Source organism: Piliocolobus tephrosceles, chromosome 9, assembly GCF_002776525.5.
Source record: "Piliocolobus tephrosceles isolate RC106 chromosome 9, ASM277652v3, whole genome shotgun sequence".
NCBI classification, from domain to species: domain Eukaryota; kingdom Metazoa; phylum Chordata; class Mammalia; order Primates; family Cercopithecidae; genus Piliocolobus; species Piliocolobus tephrosceles.
The window spans coordinates 7,835,558-7,848,085 of NC_045442.1; the positions used below are offsets into that span (position 1 = coordinate 7,835,558).

At 38.8% G+C, this 12,528-nt stretch overlaps 1 protein-coding gene and 1 pseudogene across 1 annotated transcript in view; one reads left to right on the forward strand and one right to left on the reverse strand.

The window, feature by feature from the left end:
- The window catches only part of FANK1 (fibronectin type III and ankyrin repeat domains 1), a 117,905-nt gene that overhangs the window by 49,149 nt on the left and 56,228 nt on the right, over positions 1 to 12,528 (reverse strand).
- On the forward strand, positions 9,578 to 9,785 carry LOC111550821 (annotated as a pseudogene).

Consider the following 12,528-nt stretch of genomic DNA (forward strand, 5'->3'; position numbering starts at 1 on the left):
TATATATATAAAATATATATACTTTTAAAAATGTGTATTTTAAAGATATGTATATATCAAGCAATACAGAAATACTGAAGCAGAAAATGAAAGTTCTCTCATATCCACACCCCCGACCACCCAGAGAGGACCACCAGCGAAAATTCTTTCAGAGATTTATTTAGCATGGATACATAAAATTTTACAAAAAGCCATCATATTCAAGGTGCTGTTTTGCAGTGTGTGTGTGTATGTGTGTGTGTGAGACAAGGTACTTTGCTGTGTGGGTGTGTGACACAGAGCAAGACTCTGTCTCCCAGACTGAAGTACAGTGGCACAATCATGGCTTATGGCTCACTGCAACCTCCGCCTCCCAGATTCAAGTAATTCTCATGCCTCAGCCTCCAGAGTAGCTGCGATTATAGGCACATGGCGCTGGGTTAATTTTTGTATTTTTAGTAGAAACAGGGTTTCACCATGTTGGCCAGGCTGGTCTCAAACTCCTGACCTCAAGCGATCTGTTCCGCCCACCTTGGCCTTCCAAAGTGCTGGGATTACAGACATGAGCCACTGAATCCAGCCCAAGCTTGTCTTTTTAAATTAACAAGTTACTGGTAGATATTTTTGCATGTTAGTACATGGGATTTTAACTCAATTTTTAAAAACAAGGGTACTCTCCGTATAAAATAATTTTTATAGACCACCTCAATAAAAACTGTGCACTTAACTTTACATAGTGATGAAAATATTTTTAGATATGTTATGGCAAATTCCTAGAAGTAGAATTGTTGAGTTTTTGGATGTGTATAGGTTTAATTTTGATACATACTGCCAAAATGCCCTTTAAAAGGAGCATATGTCAATGTACCAACTGTATGTAATTTCAAGCGGAAGTCCCCTAAAAATTATCCATCTCCTGCTACCAGATACAAGGTCTAAAGACACATTAACACATGTATACAAGAAGACCTAGCCAAGAATGATCATGGTAGCATCAGTACTGTAGTGACAAAAAATTGGAACTAACCTTTTCAGCAGAAGAGTAGATAAATAAATTGAGATATGTTTACATTACAAGATACTATCCATTTTCTCATCATCTGTTAGATAAGTTATAGTATCTGTTATTTAGAGTCTACCTGGAATCACTATGCTTTACTTCAGCTCATATTCAATATGTTAGCTTATAAAATATGTAAAATAATCTGTTTATAAATATATACATATGTAGGATAAGTATAAAAACAAATGTATTCATTCAGCAAATATTTACTGAGAGCAAAATACATAGAATGTTAGAAAAAATGTTTACAATCATGGGTAAGATAAAGATATATAGGACACAAAAAACATTAACTACAAAAGAAAATAATTTGATAAATTGAGTTTCAATAAAATGAAAACCTCTACTCTTTGAAAAACACCATTAAGAAAATTAAAAGGCAATTCACAGAGTAGGAAAATAATATTGATGATATGTAAGTCTAACAAAAGGCTTACATCCAGAATATATTAAAAATGCTTACAACTAATAAGAAGACATACAACCCAATTTTTTTTTTTTTTTTTTTTTTTTGGGTGGGGGATGGAGTTTCGCTTTTGTTACCCAGGCTGGAGTGCAATGGCACAATCTCGGCTCACAGCAACCTCTGCCTCCCAGGTTCAAGCAATTCTCCTGCCTCAGCCTCCCAAGTAGCTAGGATTACAGGCGTGTGCCACCACTCCCAGCTAATTTTGTATTTTTAGTAGAGATGAGATTTCTCCATGTTGGTCAAGCTGGTCTCAAACTCCTGACCTCAGGTGATCCGCCCACTTGGGCCTCCCAAAGTGCTGGGATTACAGGCGTGAGCCACCATGCCTGGCCACAACCCAATTTTTAAATGAGTAGAAAATCTGATCTTTTACAAAAAACTGACAAATGGCCAATAAGGATACAGTAAGATGACTAATCATTGTGGAAATGCTAGTAAAAATGACAATGAAATGTTGAGAATGCCTAGAACATAAAAAGACTGAAAATACCAAATGTTGGTGAAGATGTCGAAAAACTGGAACTCTCAAACACTGTGGGTGGAAACCTGCAATTGTATAACCATTTTAGACAGTTGGCAGTTTCTAACAAAGTTAAATACAGACCTGCCCAATGAACCAGCAATTCCATTCCTAGGTATTTACCCAAAATGAATGAAGCATGTCCACACAAAGGCTTGTACATGAATGTTCAGAGCAGCTTTAATCATAATCACCAAAACCTAAAAACACGCTAAATGCCAATCAGCAGATAAATGGATAGTGTTATACCTACACAATGAAATACTAACCTGCAATAAAAATGAACTATTGGTACATGCAATAGTGTAGATAAATCTCAAAAAGAAATTATGGAAAGCAAGTGAAGGATTCTGAGCCAAGGAGCGACATGATCAGATTTAGGTTTTAACAGGATCCCTCTGGTTACCATATTGAAAATAGACCAAAGTGAAGTGAAGGCAGGAGCGAGAGATCAGACAGGAGGCAACTCAGTAATCCAGGTGCAAATATGATGAAGGAAGGACCAGGCAGGTAGCATGACAGGTCATGAAAAGTGATCAGATTCAGTCATCAAAAACTATCAGACTCTGAAGGACTCTCCACTCTACAGCAATTAGACTTGGACTGGGACACATCCTTTGAAGCATTTCTCATAAAATGTAGAAGAACCATCCAGGGACATCCCACCCTTTCTCCCTACACCCTCTCGCCACCAAATTAAAAATTTAAAATATGAGTAGACCTCAGATCAGTCAGAAACCAGAAAGAACAAACCAGTGTCTCCATGTTCCAAAGCCACTGCAACAGCACCCAGAAGACAGGAGCCAAGGAATCTAGAGCGGGAGAGGACTCAGACCAGAGAAGCAGGTAGTGAGAGCAGTGGAGAAGCAGAGCTGGCCTGATCTGCACATAGATGGAGGAATAAGATTACCATGAGGCCAGGTTAATACAGCAGCCATGATGTGGGGATACTGAACTTGGAAAGCAGCAAGAAACAGAAGCTGAACTTGAGACTCCTGCTCTGAACAAAAGTCTCCAGTGGATCCAATATGATCATGGTTTGGATAAGCCTCTTGACTACTGCCAGAGGCAGATGCAAATGCTCTCTAAAGGAAGGACTCACCAAGTTAGCTACTCAGTTTAAGATCAAAGATTAAACACAAGGGGAGGCAAGCAAACTGCAGTCAGAGATATACACCCTCCAAGAACCAAAGAGGCTGGAGTGTCAGATTCAGAATATCCAAGAGCTATGTACAAAACTTTAAAGAAACAGAAGATTCTATTACAAATTGAGTATTAAAGAGCTAGGAATTAGCAGAAATAGTTGAGGAAAAAAGCAAATGGAAATTCCTAAAATATTGTTGAAATAAAGTAGGTAGGTCAAATGCAAATAAGGCAAAGATAAACAGATAATTACATATCTGAAGAATTGACTCAATTTACCCAAAATAAAACGAAGATGGAAAACACAAATAGAGGTTAAAAAAACAAAATGAGAAGATCATGCATATATTTAATCAGAGAGCCAGGAAGGAATAATAAAAGGAACAGAAGAGAGGAAATATTTAAAGGAAAGTGTGTCATAACTAATTAAAAATATGAACTCAAAATTCCAGGATCCCAAGATAAAAAGAAAAAACATGCCTATAAATATGAAACAGCAGAACATCAAAGGCAATAATATGATCCCAAAAACTAGAGAGCACACACACATCATCTAAAAAAAAATGTCAGAATGACAGAATTCTCAAAGATGACAATGCAGACTAGACAGTAATATAGTAAGATCTGCAGAGAGAAGAGAAAAGGAGCTGCTCAGAGAACTATGCTCAGCCAAAATTCCCTTCGGGAACAAGAATGAAATAAATGCATTTACCAATTTTAAAATGAAGGCATTCTGCAAGTATTTGCAAAGCATACCTGATAAAATAATAGTATCTAAAATATACAAAGAATTCTTAAAACCCAACAAGAAAAAAAGCCCCATTAAGAAATTAAGATCTGAATAAAAACTTTACCAAAGATGTACCAATGGCAAATAAGCATACTAAAAGATTCTCATCATCAAATGTCATTAGGGAATTGCAAATTAAAACATGATGCCAGTATATACACATTAGAATGGCTATAATTCAAAAGCCTAATGATACCAAAGTCCAGCAAAGATGCAGAGCAACAGAAACTCTCATTCATTGCTGTTGGGACTGCTAAAGGGTACCGCCACTTCAGAAGTTTCTTACAAAGTTAAACACAGTCTTATCATGGGATTCGGCAATCATGCACTGAGGTAACTGCCCAGTTTATTTTAAAACTCGTACATGAATGTTTACAACACCTTTATAAGGCCAAACACTAGAAGCAACAGGTCCTTCAATAAGGGAATGGAGAAACTGGTATTTTTACAATGGAATATTTGTCATTCTGTGATAGAAAGTGAGCTGTCAAAGCCATAAAAATTCATGGAGGAAACTTAAATACATATTTCTAAGTGAAAGAACCTAGTCTGTAAAGGTACATCTGTATTATCCCAACTATATACCACTCTGGAATAGGTAAAACTATGGAAACAGTAAAAAGAACAGTGGTTATCAGGAGCTTAAGAAGAGGGAAGAAGGGCTGAATAGGTGACAGATGGAGGATTTTATTCAGGGAGTAAAACTTTTTTTTTTTTTTTTTTTTTTTTGAGACAGAGCAAGGCTAGAGTACAGTGACATGATCTCAGCTCACTGCAACCTCTGCCTCTGGGGTTCAAGTGATTCTCCTGCCTCAGCCTCCCGAGCAGCTGGGATTACAGGTGCCCACGACCATGCCTGGCTAATTTTTTTATTTTTAGTAGAGTCAGGATTTCACCAGCTTGGCCAGGCTGGTCTCAAACTCCTGACCTCATGATCCACCTGCCTCAGCCTCCCAAAGTGCTGGGATTACAGGCGTGAGCCAATGTGCCCGGCCACTATTGTTGATGGTACTAGAATGGTGGCTATATGACACTGCATTTGTGAAAGTCTGTAGAACTTCACGGTACAAATAATGAAGTTTAGTGTTGCAAAGTTTAGAGAAGCATTTAGGAAGCTGGGGAATCTCAAGTTAGAATGCAGACTATGACAACATGTTGATGACACAAGAAATATCAAGATATAGATGACTAACAAAATTGTATATAATTTAGCTGTGTTACGAATGGATGAAACAACTTTACTGAAGGAGTAAGGGGAAAGGGTTTTGCCCTAAATAACTGGCAATGAGTGCACTTTCTGAAACTAAAAGCAAAGGAAACTGGACATAAGCACTGTACTCTAGTTGATAACACACTTCCCACAGAGATACAGCTTAACAATTCTGAAATTGCTGTGCATGTATACGGCAAATGAACAACTAGGTAAATTAATGGCAGATGATGAAAGCTAGATTTCTGTTGGAGTAGGAGTTAACATATAAGCAAGGGAAGGAGGCTAGAATGATCCACGTGGTAATGAATTACAGTTGGAGATATCAGTTGGACTCACTTTTAGTTTAACTCACATAAACAAATATTTGCAGGTATATTTGTATAAACAGGTAAGTAGACACTGATACATTTCTCAGAACTCCTTTGAGAAATAGCTGATTCAAGACTGAAGGCAGGAAATTACACAAAATGAGTCTAGAGTATCTTATTGTGCCAAAATGTAAGTTCATTTTTGTTTGTTTGTTTTTAAAAAGCCCATCCCACTATAGAAGAGGGATGCCAACGGGACACAGGAGAAACAAGAAACTGAAAAAACTTCCAATGACCAAAACTGCAACATTTGAATAACAAATTAAACAGCACTGGATTATAACTGAAAGTATAAAAATATTCCTCAGTCCATACTGATATAAATGAATGAATAAACAAACACAGGAGAAGAGGCAAAACTCCTATGCAAATAACTCATTAGATAATCTCCCCTCAAGGAGCTGCAGCATAACTCCTCACTCCTGAAGTGTGGTTGCAGAGACTTCCAAAAAGTACATGGAAAGGAAGGGGGAAAGCGTCACTTTGCAATGGAGAAACTGACGAACACTACCTCAGCCAGATGATTAAATAATCAACAGTACAGTCGGGCACCGTAGTTCATGCCTGTAATCCTAGCACTTTGGGAGGCCAAGGTGGTTGGATCACAAGGTCAGGAGTTAAAGACCAGCCTGGCCAATATGGTGAAACCCCATCTTTACTAAAAATACAAAAATCAGCCGGGCATGGTCACAGGCACCTGTAGTCCCAGCTACTCGGGAGGCTGAGGCAGGAGAATTGTTTAAACCTGGAGGTGGAAGGTGCAGTGAGCTGAGATTGTGCCACTGCATTCCAGCTTAGGTGACAGAGACTCCGTCTCTAACTAACTAACTAAATAAATAAATAAATAATCAACAGTAGTTAAGTCATGTGGATAGTATATATTCTTAATCTGAGGTAACGAAAATCACATTTTTACCTCTGTGATTTTCCTCCCAAAAAAATCTATAAAATCCATCTATGAGAAAAAAAAAAACAGAAAAATTCCAATTGAGAGACATTTGCAAAATACCTGAGTAGTACTTCTCAAAATTGTAAAGGTTATCAAAAACAAGAAGAGTCTGAGAAACCGACAGCCAAGTGGAACTTCAGAAATGACAACTAAATATAATGTGGTATTCTGGATGGGATAAAAGAGGAAAGAGACATTGGGTAAAAACTAAAGAAATCTGAATAAAGTATGGACTTTGGTCAATTATAATGTATCAGCCAGGCACGGTGGCTCACACCTGTAATCCCAGCACTTTGGGAGACTGAGGCAGGTGGATCACCTGAGGGAGTCAGGAGTTCGAGACCAGCCTGTCCAACATGGTGAAACCTCATCTCCACTAAAAATACAAAAATTAGCCAGGCATGGTGGTGGGCACCTGTAATCCCAGCTACTCAGGAGGCCGAGGCAGGAGAATCGCCTGAACCCAGGAGACGGAGGTTGCAGTGAGTGGAGATCACGCCACTGCACTCCAGCCTGGGTGACAGAGCAAGACTCCCTCTCCAAATAATAATAATAATAATAATGTATCAACATTGGTTCATCATTTGTAACAAATGTACCATATTTATATAAAATGTTAATAATAGGGGTAAATGAGTGCAGGTTGTGAGAACTCTAAGAAATAGATTTGTATTTGATAAATCTAAAATTATAAAACTAACTTTTAAAAATCATCAATATGCAAGGAAACAAAATATGACCAATAACAGAAAGAAAAAAATCAAGAGAAATAAACTCAGAAATGACATCTATTATAGAATTAGTAAACAAATACGTTATCCTGTAAGTATTCTGTCTTCAAGATAAAAACCTAAGCATAAGAAAATATTTTTAAAATACTTAGAACTGTTAGAAATAAAAAATACAATACAAAATTGAAAAATGGAATTAACAGGTTATACTTGGTAGAAAACTATCAATAAATGAAAAGAAATAGCTATTTTAAAAACTGACAAAACAAAGGAGATAGAAAAAATGATTGAGAATAAATTAAGAGCACCAGTGACCTAAAGGACAATATCAAGCAGTCCAACACGTGTAATTGTAATCCAAGGGAGAGAAGAGAAACGAGAAACAAAATGATTTGAAATAATGGTCAATTTCCTAAATTTGATGAAAAGCATAAACCCACAAATCCAAGAACCTCAACAACCCCAAGCAGAATAAACGTAAGAAAACTACACCAAGCAGCATTCTAATCTAATTGCTAAGATTCAGTGGAAAATCTTAGAAGCAGCCATGGTGGGTGCAAGGGGGTCTACAGAAAAACAAAGACAGACAGCAGACCTCTCTTCAGAAGCACGTAAGCTAATAGCAGAGTAGATATGCCTTTAAAGTATTCAGATTGTTTTTTGCTGTTGAGATGTGTGAGCTCTGTGTATATTCTGGATATTAATCCCATCAGATGAATAGCTTGCAAATGTCTTCTCCCATTCTGTAGGTTGCCTTTTCACTCGGTTGTTTCCTTTGCTGTGCAGAAGCTTCTTCATTTGATGTAGTCTCATTTGTCTATTTTTGCTTTTGTTGCCTGTGCTTTTTTTTTTTTTTTTAGAGGCAAGCTTTTCCCCTGTCACCCAGCCTAGAGTGCAGTAGTTTGATAGTAGCTTACTGCAGCCTTGGATTGCTGGATTCAAGTGAACCACCTGCCTGAGCTTCCCGAGTAGCTAGGACTACAGGTACATACCATCACATCTGGCTAACTTTTAATTTTTTGAAGAGACAGGGTCTCACTATGTTGCCTAGGCTGGTCTTAAACTCCTGGGCTCAAGTGATTTGTTGACTGCTTTTGAGGTCTTATTCATAAAATATTTTCCTAGACCAATGTCCTGAAGGGTTTCCCCTGTGTTTTCTTGTAGTAGTTTTATGGTTTCAGATCTTACATTTAGGTCTTTGATCCATTTTATTTTCATATAGGGTGAGAGGTGAGGGTCTATTTTCACTCTTCTGCATATGGATATCTACTTTTCCCAGCATCGTTTATTGAAGAGATTATCCTTTCCCCAATGAGTATTCCTGTTGCCTTTGTCAAAAATCAGTTGGTAGCCAGGCATGGTGGTTCATGCCTGTAATCCCAGCACTTTGGGAGGCTAAGGCAGGAGAATCATTTGAGTCCAGGTGTTTCAAGACCAGCCTATGCAATACAGTGAGACTCTGTCTCCATAGAAAATTTTTTAAAAGTTAGCTGGGCATAGTTGCACATACCTGTAGTCCCTGCTACTCAGGAAGCTGAAGTAGGATGATTTCTGAAGCCCAGGAGGTCAAGGCTACAGTAAGCCATGATCATGGTATTGCACTCTAGCCTGGAGATGGAGTGAGACACTGTCTCAAAAAATAAAAAATTTTTAAAAAGCAGTTGGCTGTAAATGAATAGGTTACTTTCTGGGTTCTCGATTCTGTTCCATTAGTGTGTCTGTTTTTATGACAGTACCATGCTGTTTTAGTTACTATAGCTTTGTAGTATATTTTGAAGTCTGACACAGTGTATACCCCCAGGTTTCTTTTTGCTCAGGATTGCTTTGGCTATTGGGGGTCTTTTGTGGTTCAATACAAATTTTAAGATTTTATTTCTATGAAGAATGTCATTGGTATTTTGATAAAGATTGCATTGAGGCCAGGGCATGGTGGCTCACGCCTGTAATGCCAGCACTTTGGGAGGTTGAGGTGGGTGGATCACGAGGTCAGGAGATCGAGACCATCCTGGCCTAACACAGTGAAACCCCATCTCTATTAAAAATACAAAAAAATTAACCAGGCCTGGTGGTGGGCGCCTGTAGTTACAGCTACTCAGGAGGCTGAAATAGGAGAATGGCGTGAACCCGGGAAGGCAGAGCTTGCAGTGAGCCGAGATCACGCCACAGCACTCCAGCCTGGGTGACAGAGCGAGACTCCTGTGCGGGGCAGTGGGGGAAGGATTGCATTGAATCTGTAGATTGCTTTGGATAGTATGGTCCTTTCAACAATATTGGTAGTGCCCACACTCAGGGCCTAGCAGGGCTGACCTGCCTACTGCGGCTCAACTGCCCTTGGAGCACACTGCTGCTACCATGTCTTCCAGGGCCAGCGAGAGTGCCCTGCAGCACCTGGTGGAGCAGCTCAAGCTGCAGGTCGGAGTGGGAGAGGATCAAGGTCTCTCAGACAGCTGCAGAGCTACAACAGCACTGCATGCAGAATGCCTGAAAGGATGCCCTGCTGGTCAGTGTTCCCGCAGGAAGTAACCCCCTCCTGGAGTCCAGATCCTGTGCTTTACCCTGAAGTCTCTACAAGAAGTCTGCAGAGCAAAGCCTTCAAGCACAAAGTGATAAATGACTGCCTCCAAGCCTCAAAAGAGGCTTTTCACTGGTCAAGTGACATTTAGTTATTTCAGACCTTTCCTATGGCCTGGTACTATAACCAAAATTCTACAGAAACTGGTGAGTTTCTGCTCAATTAAGGAAACTGGGAGAAGGAATCTAGCTCTAAATAGTAATAGTCTGGGTTTTTGTTTGTCTTACATATAAAGCACTTCACCAAAAAAACAAACAAAAACCTTACCACCAGATATGCCAAAATGTACCTCTTTCATAAGTGAATTACTGATGTTTCTATACCTGGAATACCATGCATGTTTTATTTACTGGATGTTTACATTTAGGAAGGAAAACATTTTATTTAAAAAATTATTTGTTGTTCCTGACAAATATTTTTATACCAAATACTACAAAATTTGTTCTGCTCATGAATTTACAATCTCTAAACTAAGGTAAGAAAGTACAAATTGCTGGGGAAAAGTGTAGTCTTTACTAATTGACTGATGCCTTGATTTTTCCAAATGAGAAGGTTGTTTCATTTTTAAACACTTAACATGGGAGCTGTTTCTTCGCAAGCTTGTTTGGATAGATTAATGTTATGTGGGGCATTCAGTTGCCCCATCGTATATATAGATGAAGCAGATTCGGTTTTTGTATTCTTAAGTTCCTCTGCTTTGTAGTTGTGGTTGTACCTAAACACATTACGTTATATCTTTTTTTTTTTCTTTCTTTTTTGAGACAGAGTCTCGCTCTGTCACCCAGGCTGGAGTGCAGTGGCGTGATCTCAGTTCATTGTAACCTCAGTCTCTCAGGTTCAAACAATTCCCCTGCCTCAGCCTCCCAAGTAACTGTGATGTGATTACAGGTGCATGCCACAACGCCCAGCTAATTTGTGTGTGTGTGCGTGGATTTTTAGTAGAGGTAGGGTTTTACCATGTTGGCCCAGCCTGGTCTTGAACTCCTGACCTCAAGCAATCCACACACTTTGGCCTCCCAAAGTACTGGGGTTACAGGCATAAGCCACCATACTCGGCCTATTTCATATCTTAAGAAATGTTTAAATATGACTTGAAGAACACTGTAAACAGTTAAAAACAAAGTAATGTAAAATACTACAACCTAAAATAATTCTTAATGTCACAAGTGTTTTTATTTATTTTGATGCTGTTCCTTTGATTTGATTTGGGACACTTTTAGAAGGCAACTTTGTGTTTGCAATAATCTTTGAAGAGCTTGGAAATAAAATTTCTGCTTAATTCAAAAAAAATTAATTCTTCTCATCCATGAGCATGGGATGTCTTTCCATTTGTTTGTATTCTCAAACTATCCAATTTAAATATAGGCCAATAATCTACACATAGACACTTCTCAAAAGATGACAACCAAATGGCCAAGAAATACATTTTTTAAATGCTCAACATTACTAATTATAAGGGAAAGGGAACTCAAAATCACAGTGAGGTATCATCTCACTGCAGGATAGCTATTATCAAAAGACTAACAAATGCTAGTGAGGATGTAGAGAAAAGAGAACTCTTACATACTCTTGGTGGGAATGTAAAGTAGTACAGTCACTATGGAAAACAGTATGGAGGTTCCTCAAAAAACTACAAACAGGCTGGGCATGGTGGCTCATGCCTGTAATCCTAGCACCTTGGGAGGCCAAGGCTGGCTGATCACTTGAGGCCAGGAGTTCGAGACCTAGCCTGGCCAACATGGTGAAACCCCCTAAGACATGCCTGCTTCCTCTTTTACCATGATTGTAAGTTTCCTGAGGCCTCCTCAGCCATGCAGAACTGTGAGTCAATTAAGCCTCTTTTTAAATTACCCAGTCTTGGGCAGTTTTTTATAGCAATGTGAAAACAGACTAATACAGAAGCTAAAAAAAAAATTGTTGATCACACAGAAGTAAAACGGAGAACAGTATACTAGAGGCTGGGAAGGGTAAAGGAGCAGAGAGATAGGAAGAGGTTCGTTAAAGGATATAAAATTACAGCTAGATAGGAGGAATTAGTTCTAGAGTTCTACAGTACTGTAGAATGACTATAGTTAACAGTAATACAGTTTCAAATAGCTACAAAGAGTATATTTAATGTTCACCCTCCCAAAATAACGTTCAAGATGATACGCTAATTACCCTGATCTGATCACTATACATTTTATGCACGAAAACATCACTCTATACCCCCATAAATATGCACCAAAAAAGTCAATAACAAATTTAAAAGAAACCAATTTTTAAAAAATTTTTAAGCACTCAAAAGGAAAGTGTGTCAAACTACAACCCTTTACCTAGTGACATTATCTTTAAAAAATAAAGGCAAGGCCAGGAATGGTGGCTTATGCCTATAATCCCAGCACTTTGGGAGGCTGAGGTGGGCGGATCACCTGAGGCCATGAGTTCAAGACCAGCCTGGACAACATGGTGAAATCCCATCTCTACTAAAAGTACAAAAATTAGCCGGGTGTGGTGGCGGGTGCCTGTAGTCCCAGCTTCATGGGAGGCTGAGGCAGGAGAATTGCTTCAATCTGGGAGGTGGAGGTTGCAATGAGTGGAGATCACGGCAGTGCACTCCAGCCTGGGCAACAGAGTGAGACTCCATCACAAAAACATAAATAAAAATAAAGGCAAAATAAAAGGTTAACATAAACCAAGCTGAGACAGCTCATCGCTAATACACCTGAACCATACAAAATGTTAAAAGAAG